The sequence below is a fragment of the Talpa occidentalis genome, unplaced genomic scaffold (genome assembly GCF_014898055.3).
Source record: "Talpa occidentalis isolate TD23 unplaced genomic scaffold, MPIMG_talOcc4v2.1 talOcc4.7, whole genome shotgun sequence".
Classification (NCBI taxonomy): Eukaryota; Metazoa; Chordata; class Mammalia; order Eulipotyphla; family Talpidae; genus Talpa; species Talpa occidentalis.
The window spans coordinates 116,850,360-116,866,063 of NW_023605083.1; the positions used below are offsets into that span (position 1 = coordinate 116,850,360).

A 15,704-nucleotide genomic window follows, 5' to 3' on the forward strand; every position below is an offset into this window, starting at 1 on the left:
ATAGGACTGGAAAATCTTCAAGCAGTAATATTCCAATACACTTGTTTCTTTTAGTTGTTTAAATCTTCACTCATTAAACAGAACTATACCATGATATTTTATGAGAAACTAAAATGCAATGTCACTGCTGCCCACAGTGAATGACAATATTTTATGGGTTAAGGTAATCCAAAACTGCAATTTTCCAACATTTAAGTATATGCCATTTTTATTCTGACGCTGAGCTCCTAGAGTTTTCAATCATTCTTTAAAATGCAGCCTAGTCAAATTTTATATATGCCTTTAGCCAGGTCACTTTTATTATCTCTTGGTATCTTGTAAAACTACCAGAAATGTCCTGGTTGGGACTATAATCAGGCAATGATTCCTTCTCCTTAGACATACTCTTCTCACCTGACTAGGGCTCCTGCAGGTGGACATTTTCCACAGTGACTCACTAGAGGACACCTCCACTGGGCCCTCCGCTTTCTGTCTATGCAGCCACACACCTGATATTTTTAGATATTTTCAGTAGTAATGTCTCAATATGTCCAGTGTATTTCAGGCAATTAGAAGCAAGACACAAAACCTCACTAAACTTGGTTTTAGTTATAGAGCCTCACTTTGAGTTTTATGTAGTATCTGGAGAAGAGAGAGATTGATCCAACACTTTTCTGAAAGGAAGAACAACTTCTAGAGATTTTGTTCTCTCCAGGGAGATTTTTACAGAACTTTTTCAATATTTGCTCATTGTGTACAGGGTTTTATTCCCTACTCCCGACAGACCACCACCAAAAAGAGAGTAATCTCTAATGTCATAGGGAGGAAAGGCGAGTTGTAGAGAAGGACCACACCAAATTTCTTTTAATGATGGAAATCTAAGTAACAAATTCTATTACTTCTATTTAGGAAATTTCTGCCTTATTCTAAGAATTCTGGATTCAGGCTGGCCCTTGCTTTTAGAATTTTTACAGTTTTTTCCTTCCCCAGCCATCCAACCTTGCCTGCAAGGTCTGACTTATGCCCCCTGCTGCTTACATTTTTAAAGGTCACCAAAACAATGACTAGGTTTTCTGCAGGCTCCACCCACCAACAAAGTCGGTCAGCACATCCTCCGCCTGAATCCCCGACTGTAAAGCGCCCCCTACTGTTCCTACGAGACCAGTGCAATGACTCTCAGGATTTCCTAGGATTCCTCTGAGTATGAGGAGGAAGCTTGGTGCCACGTTTTTTCCTGTTTTTTTGAGGATCTATTCAAGATAAGCTACAGGCATGCCACCCTTGTCTTGGTCAGCAAGACACAGAATTCTCACAAACTGTAGCTTTTTAGGTAATCCGTTCAACTAATTTGAGTAAACAGACATGAAAAATCTCTCCTTGGAGAGCATGACAACAAAAAGTTGCCCAAAACGGTCAAGGAATGACCCCTGCACAACTGGGACTTGCAAAATGGGAAGGAGGGAGGGTCAGCTGACCCAAATATAAATGACTCAAACAGTAGGATGTGATAATTACTATAATAAAAGTTTTTTTTTATATTGTCAGAGATTAATTCCACATGGAGGATTGTGAGGTGTTTTGTGGTAGGTGGGTTTTGAATTGAATCTTAGATGAATAGAAGATTGTTCCAGGAAGGGGGTACAGTACAACTGGGAATGTGGCCTTTGTTTTTACTGGGTTTCTTACATCCTTCCACTACTGTGTGTGTGGTTCCCCAATTAAGGCAGGGAGAAAAACTGATAAGAGGTAACAATGGGGTGGAAAAACTTTGATCTGGATGTTTACTTTCTTTTCACAAGGTGAATCTGATATGAATAATATTAACTTTCTTTTTTTTAATTTTACAATCCATTTACCTGTTCTTTCCATGTATATTCTCTCTCTCTCTCACACACACACACACACACCCCTACCTCCAGAGTTTATTTCTGGACACTTTCCAGTTTCTAATATGATCTCTACAGGTCAAATCAATTAGATTGAATTGATAACTTAACGACCCTCCTTGTCTTTGCAGGTAAACTTGAGAACAGAACTAATCTAACTAACATCTCATTAACCTTATAAAATACAATTCAGGTGGTTTTATTCTAATGTTTCAGTGTTTGTTTAGAGTTGAGCAGACTTTAAATATGTCTGCATTGTTTAATAGCCTCTTGCTGTAAACAGATTTTTGATGGACACAATTGATATTCTATATTAAAGACCAAATCCTAGTGAACTCATTCACCTTCCTCCTGAATTTATATTCAGACAGATTTCTTACTGGCTTCTTAAAATGTTAGCTTAGTAATTTTAAATTTATGTGTTTGTACTGCCAAACTAGGAGTTTCTTGTCTTCATCAAATTTCTAATTCTTACTCGAGTTTTGTGAGAATCAACTAGCCAAACATTCTCTTTCCTTTTTTTCCCCTAATTTTCATCATCCATGCTGCTCACTGTCCATGCTTGTCTTCATTAAGGGATTTGGTGGGATTTTGGTCCCTAATGACCAATATTTTATTAGATTTTAATGGTGATCTGCTATGGAAGGTTACATTTCAAGACATTATTTATTTTAGTACATTTTGTAACTTGTTTTTCAGAAGCTTTTTTCCTCCTTTTACATTTCCAACTGAGAAAGATCGTCCAGAAATGTCTCCACTGCCACCTACTTGCAGTTTGGAAATTTACATGCACCTGGCTTTTCAAATAAAGCTGATATTTTTTTCCTGCAAGGCAAGATTACTGTCAAGAATACTGTAGGTGGCATTGTGGATTCTTCTCATGTTTTTTAAAGGCATGGATTTTGCGAAATTGCTAGAGAAATACCTGTGTTATAGGATTTTTACTAACATTCATGGAAATGTTTTTTTCTTTAAATGTAGTATGTCTTCTATGATAATTGTATGGCTACAAATTATATAGGTAACAGTCTAAGTGAAAATACCATTCCTAAATGCTTTATTCATATTTATATTAGGTTTACATTGCTGTAGTCATAATACCTTCATATAGAGCACATTATATAATGCACTTATGATTATGCTATGGAAAGCTGTTACCTCGCACATTGTAAAAGACAGACATTTTAAAAAACAATATATGTTCCTATTTAACACAGAGATGAGTTATCAGACACTGTGTGTACTTGTAATTTCATAAATAATAAGGTATGCATAAATGGCTCTTTAATGCCCAATGTTATTATGTAGAGAAGAAAGTGGACTATTCTAATATAATAATAGATATGTGAATTTTGAGTTATTTTTTCTTCTCATCATAGCAGTGACCACTCTTTGCCTAATGATTTCATTTTATTGCAAATCCCCTGGATGGAAGCTTAAAGATTTGACATTGTTATGTGCTTTTTTAATATAGGTTATTCTATGTTTTATTCAGCCCACTAAAAGTATATTGCCCTGTCTTAGTCTATTTAACTAGAAGACTTAGCTGGAGTCATTTTTGCAGCATGCTCTGTAGAGTCTCCCATTTTTTTAAATTATGGACATCCAAGTATCTGCCTAAATTTTTAATTATTCCCCCAACTTCACCTACCTCATTTTTCTCAATTTTCATACCTTGTAACTAGACTCGATTTTTAAGAATCTTTGGTGTTAGTTAATCTTCTTAAGTTGATAAATCATTTGGATTACATTATAGATGTATGTAACTACATATGAAAACATATGATTGGTGATGAGAAATATCTTACTCTTTTTCATGAGTGCAGAGCCAGTAGTTCAGAGTATAGGGCTGAGCCTTTTCTAAAACCATTCAGTACTATCTAATTTCCCATCTATACAGTTTGTCCCTAAGTGACATTTTAAAAGCAGCTGTAACTTTATGGTTGTTTATATTTTGTGGCTGTAGAATGGTTGTCTAAGAGAAGTAAAACAAATCTTTGCAGTGTTTTCCGTTCCTGGTACACAAGCTGTATTATGCTTGTACTTTTAAACAGCTTCTAATGTAACCTGATTTCATTTGTATGCTGCACATACTTTTTAAGATTTTTTTTAATCTCATCTAGAGAAACTGCAAGTCATTCAAGTTTCTTTAACTGCACCAGTAATGTATATAAATCTTGTTAGCATGCAGTGCATTACAGAGTGGAGTGGCATTAAACCTCCTTTGTTGCAAAGTCATGCTTTAAGGAAGGCTTCCAGATCTGAAGATAAACGGTGTGCTTGGTGAATCCACTTCATTTGAAAGTGTCTGGGATACAATTTGTCTTATAGGGGCAATTCTTTCACATCACATAGAAACCAGGTGAGTTCTTGTTAAGCAGATGGAAATCCATGCCCTAGGATGAAATAAAGCTTTATATTTTGCATCCTTTCTGATAAATGCAATAGAAGAACATATTAGGCTTTATGGGAGATTTTATTTATGATCGTTATTTGGATGAACAGGGATCTTTGAAATTTCAGTACAAAAAGCACCATCAGAGGACAGTTCTGGTGGGAATACTGAAGATTTACTTCATAAGACTGTCACTGTAACTGACCAAGAATCCTGACTTTCTTGGTGTAGGATGATAAACACTAGCATGTCACATTGACAGAGCTTTCTGCTGGCACTTGGTGCAAGAAGACGGGCAGGCCAGAAGGTGACTGTCCTCAGCACATTTCCAGTGTTGGGTCACTTTTCTCATCCACGTGGCCATCCCCAAAGCGGCTGTCCCTTTGTGAGCAGATCAGCCTCTTCCATGCATTCAGGAGATATATAGACAGCCTCAGAGGCTCCAACTGTCAGCTCCTTTTCTGCTTCAAGAAATGAAGAAGCTCCACACACTACAGTTATTTTTTAAAAGACTGTAATAAGTTACAGTTATGGGTCATGGTAGTTTTTTTTCTATAGTGTTATTACCATTATTATCTTCTCCAGCAGTAAAAATTGATTGTTCAGATGAGCAGTGTGAGAGACCCTCAAATTCAGGCAGCAGGACTAAATCTCCCATCTAGCTAGCAAAAAAAAGAAAAAAAGAAAAAAAGGAAAGAGAATATTAACCTAGTACTCATCTCCCTCTCCCATGACATACAGTCCGTGGATGTGCCACAAATATACCCTTCTAAGTGACACGATGTTTTACAGCTATAAATCTTTTTTTATTTTATTTATTTTATTTTATATATTTTTACATCATTTTTCATTTTGCAGCTATAAATCTTAAGTCTGTGACCATCTGTCACCTGTTTGGGTCATCTTTACCCATATCTGCATTACTGCTATAATTATAATAGCTTATAGTGCCACATCTAAGATTTGTATTCGTAATAAAATGGCTAAATACTGTTTAGATATATATTTGTGAGTACAGGTTAATATAAAAAGGCAAACATTTTTGAACCCTGGCATGTGCTAACAGAGAATACAACTAGTGGTTAAATCAGGGAACATTAAACTGGGAATTTGTCGAGTTCTATGACCTGACACAAGCAAGCTACAGTACTTTCCACACTCAGCAGGCAATGAAGCTTGTTTTAAAATGCATCAATATAGAAATTTTTAATTACACTATTTTTAAAGTTATATTCTAGGTTGTCATTCAGTTGTCGTGGGTAGCTTTAAAAATTGAGAGCGTCAAAATAACATTCTGCTTTTTCATCTCTTTATTGCTATTCATTCTTTAGTATATCTCTGTGCTTAATCAGGTAAACCCTCTTTGACTTCAAGGGGTATTTTAAAGCCTTCTAAAATCATAGAAGTGCCAACAATGTCTGGACCCAGTGTCTTGTGATATTGGCTCTGTTCCATCTTGAGATGTGGCCACTCTCCCCTCCGTATTGAGATATATTTCATAATCATTAATAATGCATCAACCACATACCATTTCTAGAAATATTTTTTATTTATAGCTTGGCTCCTTCCTTCCCCACCTCCAATTGCCAAAGGAGCCGTCAGAGCTCCTGCCCATTTTCACCCTCCTTCCTTTAGAAGACTTTCTGAATTCTGATGAATAGATTGGTCCACAAGTCAGTGTCTCCAAAGAGAACAGGGAGATATCTCTTCATGAGGCTTTGAGAACACTGCCTACAGCTGCCCTGAAAAGTACAAGGACTGGGATGCTAGTAGCATTCTACTTTCCTCCATCATCAATACAAAAGTATGTTGAGCAGTGCTACTTACTGTGCAATGCTACTAACTGCACTGTGTGGGCCCTCAACAATACTTAAATTTCCTTTTATGCATACACTTGGGTATTCAAATTTTAATTTTTTTTGCTATGTGTCCACATCTTTAAGTATTCATTTCTCATTGATAATCATTTTCAATTGTGCATGTTCCATATTTTTCACTTTAAATTTTCACCATCTAACGCCAGGTCATTAATTTTCACCATGTAATATCAAGTCATTCTATGGAACTGATTTACTTGAATTTTTTTCTCTTCCTTACCTCTCTGTGACTTCACGATCTAGTTCCATGTGTGAACTTCTAACACATTCATTCTCTCTCTCTCTCTCTCTCTCTCTCTCTCTCTCTCTCTTTCTCTCTCTCTCTCTCTCTCTCTCTCTCATTTTGGTAAACTGAAGAATATACATGGATATGAAGAAAATAACAAATGCATAGAGATAACAAGTAAAGAGAAAACTATGCAAAGTCTGGCTATTTTATAACCTTATTTATACTGATTTAAAAATGCATTCTTTGCAGAAGGCTTTGCCTTTGCTCTTGCCTGTTAAACTGAACAAGAAGGAGAAACCAGTGATAGTCAGAGTGTTAAGCAGAGAGCAGACGATAGCAATTTAGTAAATATTGCAGTGTCAGTTTTATTTCATTTATACAATTTATTTCATTGAGAAATATTGGGTAAAATAGATTTCCAAAACAAACGTTATGACTTATATTCTCCTAGGGTGAACCAGCCGCATTTCTCATAAGCTGAGACTGCAGATCTCTTGGAAGGAAAAATTATGGGGGTTGATATTACAAATCTCCTAGGTAGCTCTAAGGGTGTAGATTTTGAGGTAGGGGATCTAGAATGTTTGAATAACATGGGATAGTTGTAAAACAAAAACTATCCCCTCTGGTCACATTTTGCTTAAATTAGGGGAAAAATTTAACATTCAAGTTTTTGACTGGAAAGTTCAGATTATGTGATTATCAGTTTTACAGGAATCATTCTGAATTTCATAATCACATACTGCTTCACAGGAAAGTCGTGGTTTTTTATCTATTACTGTAGTCTTCAGAGAGATGTGCAGTACATCTGTCTTCATACATGGGTTTGCCACATATTGGTACAGAAAGAAGGAAAATCCTCTTTATGTGGCTAAAAAATAAAAAAGAACTTGCCTATAAGTCGTGGAACAAAGTGGGAGGCCCAGAAAGTAGTGCAGCCGCCACTAATGAGCACAGATGACTGCAATGGCCACTGTCAGACATGATTCTGATTTAAGATCCAGTCATTTTGTCTGGCTTAAATTTTAATTCTATTCTGTTAATTAAAAACAAGATAAGCCCAATAAGAGGTTTCAGGTTCTTTTCCCCTTCATTTCTTCACCAGGGATGAAGCTGATCACCATCAGCCTCTCACTAGACCCTCCGCTATGATGACGTTCAGCATTAGAAGGGGGAGCACTAACCCACCCCAGGGAGGAGCTTCTGTTTCATTTCAATGTATAGAGATATTCCCATCAAATGAAATAAAGAAATTAGAGCAATTTACCCAAAGGAAAAAAGAAAAGCAAAACATAACCTCAAGACTTAAGGCTATCTGGGGCTCTTGAGGTCATACCACAGATGTTAGGACCTTTGTTAATATAGTTAGAATTGTATTTGCTTACATTATTGAAGTTCACATCCTTATTGCTTTGGGTTTGTAAAATTTAATGGTATTTCTGGGTGACAGAAGTAGGGAAATCCTTGTCACTGTAAGGAAGTATAATATCAAGTATAAGTGAATCTACTTTTCTTCCAGGAAAACATACAGAAAAAAAATATTCATCTGGTAGACACTCGGTAAATGTGAAAGAGTGAATTAATGTTCTTTGAGCACCATCAGGAAGCTAGCATGTTGTCAAAATTCTCTAAATAACATGGTGATAATGTAATGAAGTGTGGATATAAGTAATTCTTGCTTTTATCTTTAATCATGCATATATGTATATGTGCACTTGGGGGTTCAACTGTTCACGCATGCGTGATTGCAGTGTGTATCAAGAATCTAGTTTTAGTTCTTCAAAACATTCATATCTTATGTGGAAGTCATGAATTAGATATTTAAATCAATACATTCAACAGACACATATGGCAATTAATAATGTACAAATTTTGTATATTCCATTCTAGTTTGGTGATTAGGAATGAAAGTTACTTTACACGTTGTGCATTATGAATTGAAGGGGGAAAAAGAAAAGAAAACATTTCCTGAAAGAAGTTTCTCTTACCAAAAGTTTTCCTAGTGTTATTTTTATAGCCGAGTGAGAGAGAATTTACAGGGAGCTGAAATCATTGAAGCTAATTAGTTGAATGGCCCTATTATTTATCCAGGGACACGTAGTACAATAATTGCTATTGCAGGTTTGAAGCATCTCAGGGATATTAATTCCAGAGCTTTCATGTCATCTCAGTACAGTAAAACTTCCTAATGGCACCCTGAAGGTGCATAATCTCATTTTAAAACTACTTTTTCTTATTTTTTTCTGAAGGAACTGGCAGAATCTCCTTCCATAAAAACTGAAAAAGGGGAAGAACTCATAATATTTTCCTCATAAGAAAGCAGTTATATTTTCTTATTATTTTTTTTTTTTACCGTGTGACCTTTCCTACCTTCTGATGAGGGGTTTGCTATGGCACTTTATCAAAAGTTTATCTGAACTCTGTTCCTTTGCCTCCCCTTGGTGGCAGCCAGCGCATCTCTTGGTCTCTCAGGGGAAATAGGGAAGATGTGAGATGATATTGGTCCTGGTCCCTTCCACAGTTGTTGAGAAGAAGATAACTCTCTATAGAACACAGCGGGACCTGGCCAGGTGGGGAGAGACGAGTTGGGTACCTATGCCTAAGAATGGTCGCTATCCTAACCCCTTCCTAATTTGGGTCCCCCTGGAGAAATGGGCTCTATAAAATTACATCATATGGTCTCTATAAAATCATACCAAGAAATTCCACTTGTGTAATTTTAGAGGGAAATGAAACCATTGCTCATAAAGCTGCTAGCACCGTCTTGAGTCAAGAATATGTTGGTTGTTTGGCAAACATCCCACACTCATCTCTGGAAAACCATCTCAATTCTTACACTTATCTCTCCTTCCTCTACCTCCTTTCCTTGTTACTTCATTCTTGGTCTTGCCACAATTTGAGACCCAAGTTCTGACCCAGAAAAAATAGTCCAGACCTTAGAGTTTTGAGATATAGACTCATAATAGTCCCCTTGGACTCTGGGATTCTGTGGGACTTGCAGCATCCACTTCATCCTCACCTCAGGACTCTCTCTCTAGTCTGACCTTGCTAATCTCCAGAGAGATAAAGATGAGAGCTTTCCCTTTAGTAACAGGTCAGATGGCTCACTACCTGAGATTTACCATGCTCACTTCATGCTGCCATCCTGAAGACCACAGTGATGTGTCCCCTCTGGGGACCAGAATGATGCCACTCAATTTGTGGTCTTAAAATCTAAACAACAATTTGTATCCAGTTTTCAAGATCTGAAAAGCAAATAAACTTTTGTTATGCCAAGTAGATGCTATAACATCTACTCCAGCAATAAAGCAGCAGAGACCTCCAGGGAAGCTGATGCAATTAGGAAAACTTGACTTAAGTACAGTATATAGATCAAAGTTCCTTCCTCATATTGGTTGTGGTTGTCAGTAGCTGGATGTCTACACACAACCCACACTCACACACAAACTGTCTTAGAGTTTTGGCCATTTTTATCATGACATCTTAATTTCTTTGTTAAGGTTTCCTTTAAATTCAATGTAAATGTATTTGATTAGCTGTTCTATTCATTCAGGTCTTAAGTAGAACAAGACACTAAAATGATAATGTCCCATCCATGTGTTCCTTCTATTAGAGTTCATTAGAAGGATTGGTGGATTTTCCCAGGAGTCAAAGACTGTCTTTTCAGATAAGCGTATAAATGCAGGCACAGTAACAACCAATGTGTGGCTTATATGAAACCCAGGGCAAAACAGCATCTACCAGAAAATCCTACAGGACTGCTCTGGCACCTCTGTTCTTGCTAAAAGCACTGACTGCTGTCTCCCTATCTGATTTTTGGTCTCAAGAAGTGCTGCTGAGTGCGCAAACCAGAATTAAAATCAAAGGTGCAATGTTTTATCAACTAAATAAACTAAGTAGGTCATTCATGCATGTGTATGTGTTTCTCTCTCTCTCTCTTTCTCTCTCTCTCTCTCTCTCTCTCTCCCTCCCTCATCTCTTCTCTCTTACATATATTATTTACTCAGGAGTCTGTACCAACCCTTTGGGGGCTGTTAGAATCTATTTTATAGTTTGTTGGTCACTGACCTGATAAGTCATAATCGCTCAGAAAGAATCATCACAATTTTATCAGGTAAGAGCAGCTGCTGCACAGACACTGTAAATTCTTGGCTTAAAAGCTGTGCAGTTATTTTTTCCAGAAGAAATAGCAAATGAATACTTTATGCATGCAATGAAAGACTGTCCGCTTTTATTTAGAATTTAGCAATGGTGGTTAGGAAGAAAAAAAATTACCAAATGTTCAGGGAATAAATCAAAAAGGATTTTGAAATTTTACACAGCCCTGCCCATATTTTGACTTTGAAATCCTCTTGCTTGAAAAAAAAGAAGAAATCATTTGCTGTGTGTTTTGTGTGTGTGGCAGGAAGCGGTTGGGGGGGTGATACAGTGGAATTTCTAATACTTAGTATTCTTTAGAAAATTCAAGCACATAGAAAATTTCATGTTTTAATCAATATGATAGCTCGAATGCCTTGAAAATTTTTTGAAAACCAAGAAAATCTTAACCAATGTCTTAAATCATTAGGATAGCTCTCTGCAGCTTTTGCCCCAGGTGACTTTTAAAAGTCATTAAAGTTAATAAAAATTCATTTCTAGCCAAAGCGTCTCTGCATTAAGTTTTTTTTTCTTAATATCTTCTTGTCCCTTCCAAGTTATAAACTTGTGACAAGGCTTTGTATAAAAATGCTGACAGACCTTTAACTATCACGATGTGAATGGTGCTACTTTCACTTTAATTTAACTTGATTTAAATGAAAAGAATGTGAAATAAAAGAGGGTATACATTTGGAGGTGATTCCATACACTTGGTTTTAACCAACAGGCTTTATAAGTGTTCATTAAGAAACTCCACAAGGCACGTTTCCTGCTGCAGAATAGACTTTAACGGAAGAAATAAAGCTGTGAAGATTCCGTTTTCACTTTGTTTCTCGTAAAGACAGTCAGGATCCAACATAAACAACAATTTACACCCAGCATTTATTCTGGAAATTACAGTATCGTGCCGTTAACGCACACAGATAAATAATGTTTTATGGGATTCTGTGGAGCCCTTTCAGGGTAGCGGATGTTTAACCGAATTAAAGGATTTTGAGAACTCAAAGCTCTCATTTTAAGCAGGTTTAAACAGTTAATATTACAAAACACCAGCACAGAGGAGCTGGTCCAAATATATTTTTAATGCATAGTTATTTTATTTTCATGACTTCCCATTTTGGTTTTATTACCATTTGGCACCTTCCGTTTATACTAAGTTACTTGTCTCCTAGGCCCTCTCCCTCAGGACTCTGCTTGCTTTATAGTGACATTTCTTGATCCACTTTTTAATCCCCTATATATCTGCAGGTGTGGAAGTATCAGAAATGAAACTATAATTCCTGATAGATGGAGTTATGTAATAGAGATGGTTACTAGAATAAAGAATAGTGATTTAAAATAATAATTTCCCCCCAAAATCTGTTTTTTAAAAACAGGAGAGCACTGGGCATTTAGGCTAATTTCTGACATTTCTATTATTGAAAAGGGGCAGTTTAAAAAACCATCTCTCTTTCTAGGAAGAGAAAGAAAAAAAAAGAGCTATCACTCAAATGACAATAAATTAAAACAATTTGAAGTCATTTTAATGCAAAGCATATTATAAAATTGTAATCAAGGAATCCTTGAAAAGGCAGAAGATGTTTAAATAGTAGCATCGTGAAGGTGAGAGGCCCTGGGTGTGATGGTTCCAGTAAAAAGCAATAGCTCCCACCAGCAAGCTTTAGAAAATGCTCCTAAGGTCCTCTCTTGCCCTTCAGAGCTGTAACAAATCTGTGTCATTTTCAAAAGATTGCTCCCTTTCCATGTTGTTAGGTCTACCTAGTCTCCTTTCTCAGGCGCTTATGAGGCCTCTGTGCTCTCCCAGATAAGCAATATGTGTCAACAGTTATCAGTGAGCCATAATTTTTAGTAAAATCCAAATTGTGATTTTAAATTTGACTAAATTTTTTAAAAATATAACCTCAGGAAAGAATGATGAAGTTTTAATCTTCCTATTTCAGTCATACATTTATACGAGGTACAATTTTCAATACTATTACAGCTTTAGCTTAGCTGTGGGTAAGGTTAAGTTGGCATTTCTACTCTAAATCACTTTTTTAGGCTTTTGAAACTTGACCTTTTAAATTCTAATGGGACTGAAGCTGACAGTGCAAGACCAAGTGAATGTGATTAAACATATATAAAGCCATTAAAAACCTGCTATGGGGCGGCCCAATCGTCTAAGAGACCTATTGTGCTTTGACAAGCTAACTGCTGTCTACTGGAAGATCTCAAAGTATTTCTGTTCTTTAATTAAACTTACCTAAACATGGGATATGTGAGGAATATTAAAATTACATAAGTTTTTAAAAAATTCCAGCCCTTTTTATTGATAGAAATTCAACTTAACATCAGCTTAAAACCCACCTCTCCCAGACAGCCCTTCCTGATCACACCAACCTAAGGCAGTTTCTCCTGCTCTGACCAAGAATACGTGTGACTGTACCACTTACTCTGAATTTGTCTTTACTGTCTCGTATTACTGTCATACTGCTCCAGTCAAGTGGAGGAAAGGACTATATCTTAAACTTATCATCTGGAGTTCATAATGCAGTAACCTACACAGAGCTTGTAATCAGTAATTGAAGGACTAGCACAACTTCTTCTTCTGTAGAACATCCTTCCTGGAGGGCATCCTTAGTGACACAGAGGTTAAAGTCTCAGTGCTATCATGCTATCGTCAGCCACTGAGGCATGAGTTCGATCCCCGACCAGGGAGCTAACCCATGTGGTGCAGCAGATGTCTTCTGTCTTGCCCGCTGCTGCTCCCCTCAGCAGTGTGTTTCAGTAGATCTGCCTGTTCTGCTCTCCATTCTGTCTCTGGTGAATCCTCTCACCCCCTGCACCTCTGGCCTGCATCCCAGTTCTTATATGCATAGCTAAATAAAAATAAATCTTTATTGAAAAAAAAAGGACATCCTTCCTGGCATAATAAATGGGTAAAAATATAGCTAATCAGTTCTACACTAGGAGGTCTGTTCACTAGTCTATTTTATCATTATGACCTAGTCCCTTAATAAAAATAGTATTGTTGATCACTCATTCATTTATTTATTCAGCAATTTCTTTTTTTTTTTAAAGTTTTTTTATTTATTTGTTTATTTATTTATTTTTTTTTTATAGAGGCATTTTTTTTTTTTATTTGTTTCTTTGTTTGGTTGGTTATACAAGCACTGGGTACAGTCAGAAGCGCGGGAGGGTGAGAGAATTCACCAGAGCCAGAGCGGGGAGCAGAGCAGGCAGAAGGACCGAAGTACACTGCTGAGGGGAGCAGCGGGCAGCAGGAGAGGTCTGCGCCATGTGGGACCCTCCTCCGGTGGCCGGGGAGCAGCCGGTGATCGAACCGGCGTCGCAGAGGCCGCGGGCAGCTTCGCAACCCAGCGCTCAACCGCTGCGCCACCGTGGAGGCCCTTATTCAGCAATTTCTAATTGAGTGACTACAATGAAAAGAACCAGATAGATAAAGTTCCTTTCCTCAGGAGGTTTTGCATTCTCCTGGGGAGACCAAAAGAATAATAATCACAGATTGTGATTAATGTATCAAGTAAATAAGCAGGATATTATAAGAGATTTGCCTTTCCTCTGATTTCCACCTTCTGGAAATTCATGAAGAGAGATTCCAGAATAAAGTAGAACATCGTTGCAAATTTGATGTGCGGCTGTTTTGCATCACATGTGTATTTAAGGTATGGTGTGCACTTGGTACTTCCCTCCTGAATTTTTTTGAGGGGAGAAAGGATAGGAAGAGGTACATATAAGCACTTTTAAAAATTAAGAATTGCTCGTGTATTATCACCATTCCTATTTCCAGCTAGAAAAGTACATAGGTAATGCTATTCAGTGAAACTTTGGTCAGAAACTAAAACTTGCATAGGGAAGGAAAAGAAGGCTACCCTCCAATTACTGAGTAAAGAAAATATGTGATAGAGGGAGCTACATCTGAAGTATTGGGTTTAATTTTCAAATTGGAGACTCATGAAAGAGACAGCATAAGACACACTTCATCTGATATCTACTCCTGCTTAGTCTCCCTGCATCTCTTTTTGTGCCACTTGCCTTCATTATCATATATGTGCTTTCTCTAGTTATGTTTTATACACACACACACACACACACATCTTCATCTTCTCAATAGATTGCAGCCAATCAGAATACAGGGATTGGTCTTCTACTTCTTTGATAAATTACTGTCCCAAGCATTCCTGGACACAGTTTGCAGTGAAATACTCACAGTGCTCAGAACCTTTTCTAAACTAAGGAGTTAGTGCATACGTATAAAATACAATGGCATTTAATTTCTGTTAGCTTTTCTGTGAATGTGGAAGCATTTATTTATTGTGACCTGGAATGGATGGTTCAATTTTAACAGTTGGGCGAGAAAGAACTTTGAGACTATAGCAGTGTGAGTCAATGGGATGGGAAAGGTTAACTCCTTTTTTAACATTCATTCATATGTTAACTCAACAAATGTTTACTAAGTGCCTCCTGGTTATACAGGCTCTGTTCCAGGACCCCCAGGGTAGAGATGGAGGTGTCCAAAGTGAATGAGATATGCTGGGGAGATAAGACGTGTATCCCAATGGCTGTAACTCAAGAGGCTGTGTGAGGAGTGCTGTAGGTACTGTAGCTCCAAGGAGACCAGTCAAGTCCCAACTAGAAAGAAGAGGAGGACTAACAGGGTGGAGGATTTGCTCTCAGCCTTCACTGCAGAGGCATAAACTATAATCCAAGCTGTAACTTGGTGTCTTTGGGCAAATCACACTCTTGTCCCAGCCTTACTTAAAGGGAAATTAGACCACTTAGTCTTTAATAGCTCTTCCTGCTCGAAGACTCTGTAATTCATGAAGTGGTCACATTTGGATCAGGGCTTGAACATAGATGGCAAAAATAAAATAAATCTCTCTTAATGAGTGAGAAAACATCTGCAGTACCATGATTTCAAGAGGGAGAGCTGGGGGAGGGGAGGAGTGGGAAAGGCAAACTCCAGAGAGAAAGTGCTACACCCACAAAAGTATAAGTATGGGAAAATGCAGGATATGTCCAGCCTCCCAGGACTTACTTAATTGTAGGAGAAGAGAGGATTAAAAAGGTGAATCAGCCTGATGTATGGGAAATGTTGAATGTCAGTCTGAGGTCTAATATTCAGCTCAGTTGAACCTTTTTAAGAATGTAATTGATATCCTTCACTGTAGATGCTGTCCAGATTCACTAAATTACCTAAACCT

General features: G+C 37.3%; 1 protein-coding gene and 1 long non-coding RNA gene across 5 annotated transcripts in view; one reads left to right on the forward strand and one right to left on the reverse strand.

The window, feature by feature from the left end:
- SKAP1 (src kinase associated phosphoprotein 1) overlaps positions 1-15,704 on the forward strand; it is a 256,514-nt gene that overhangs the window by 143,892 nt on the left and 96,918 nt on the right. The gene's annotated exons all lie outside the window — the stretch shown is intronic.
- The window catches only part of LOC119231983 (uncharacterized), an 87,449-nt gene that overhangs the window by 40,480 nt on the left and 31,265 nt on the right, over positions 1-15,704 (reverse strand). The window contains exon 4 of one of the 4 annotated variants that reach the window (XR_008549568.1): positions 4,334-4,922. The exons of the other annotated variants lie outside the window; for them this stretch is intronic. This is a non-coding gene — a long non-coding RNA (uncharacterized LOC119231983). Of the gene's footprint in view, positions 1-4,333; positions 4,923-15,704 lie in introns of those variants that run through there. 4 annotated transcript variants of the gene reach the window in all.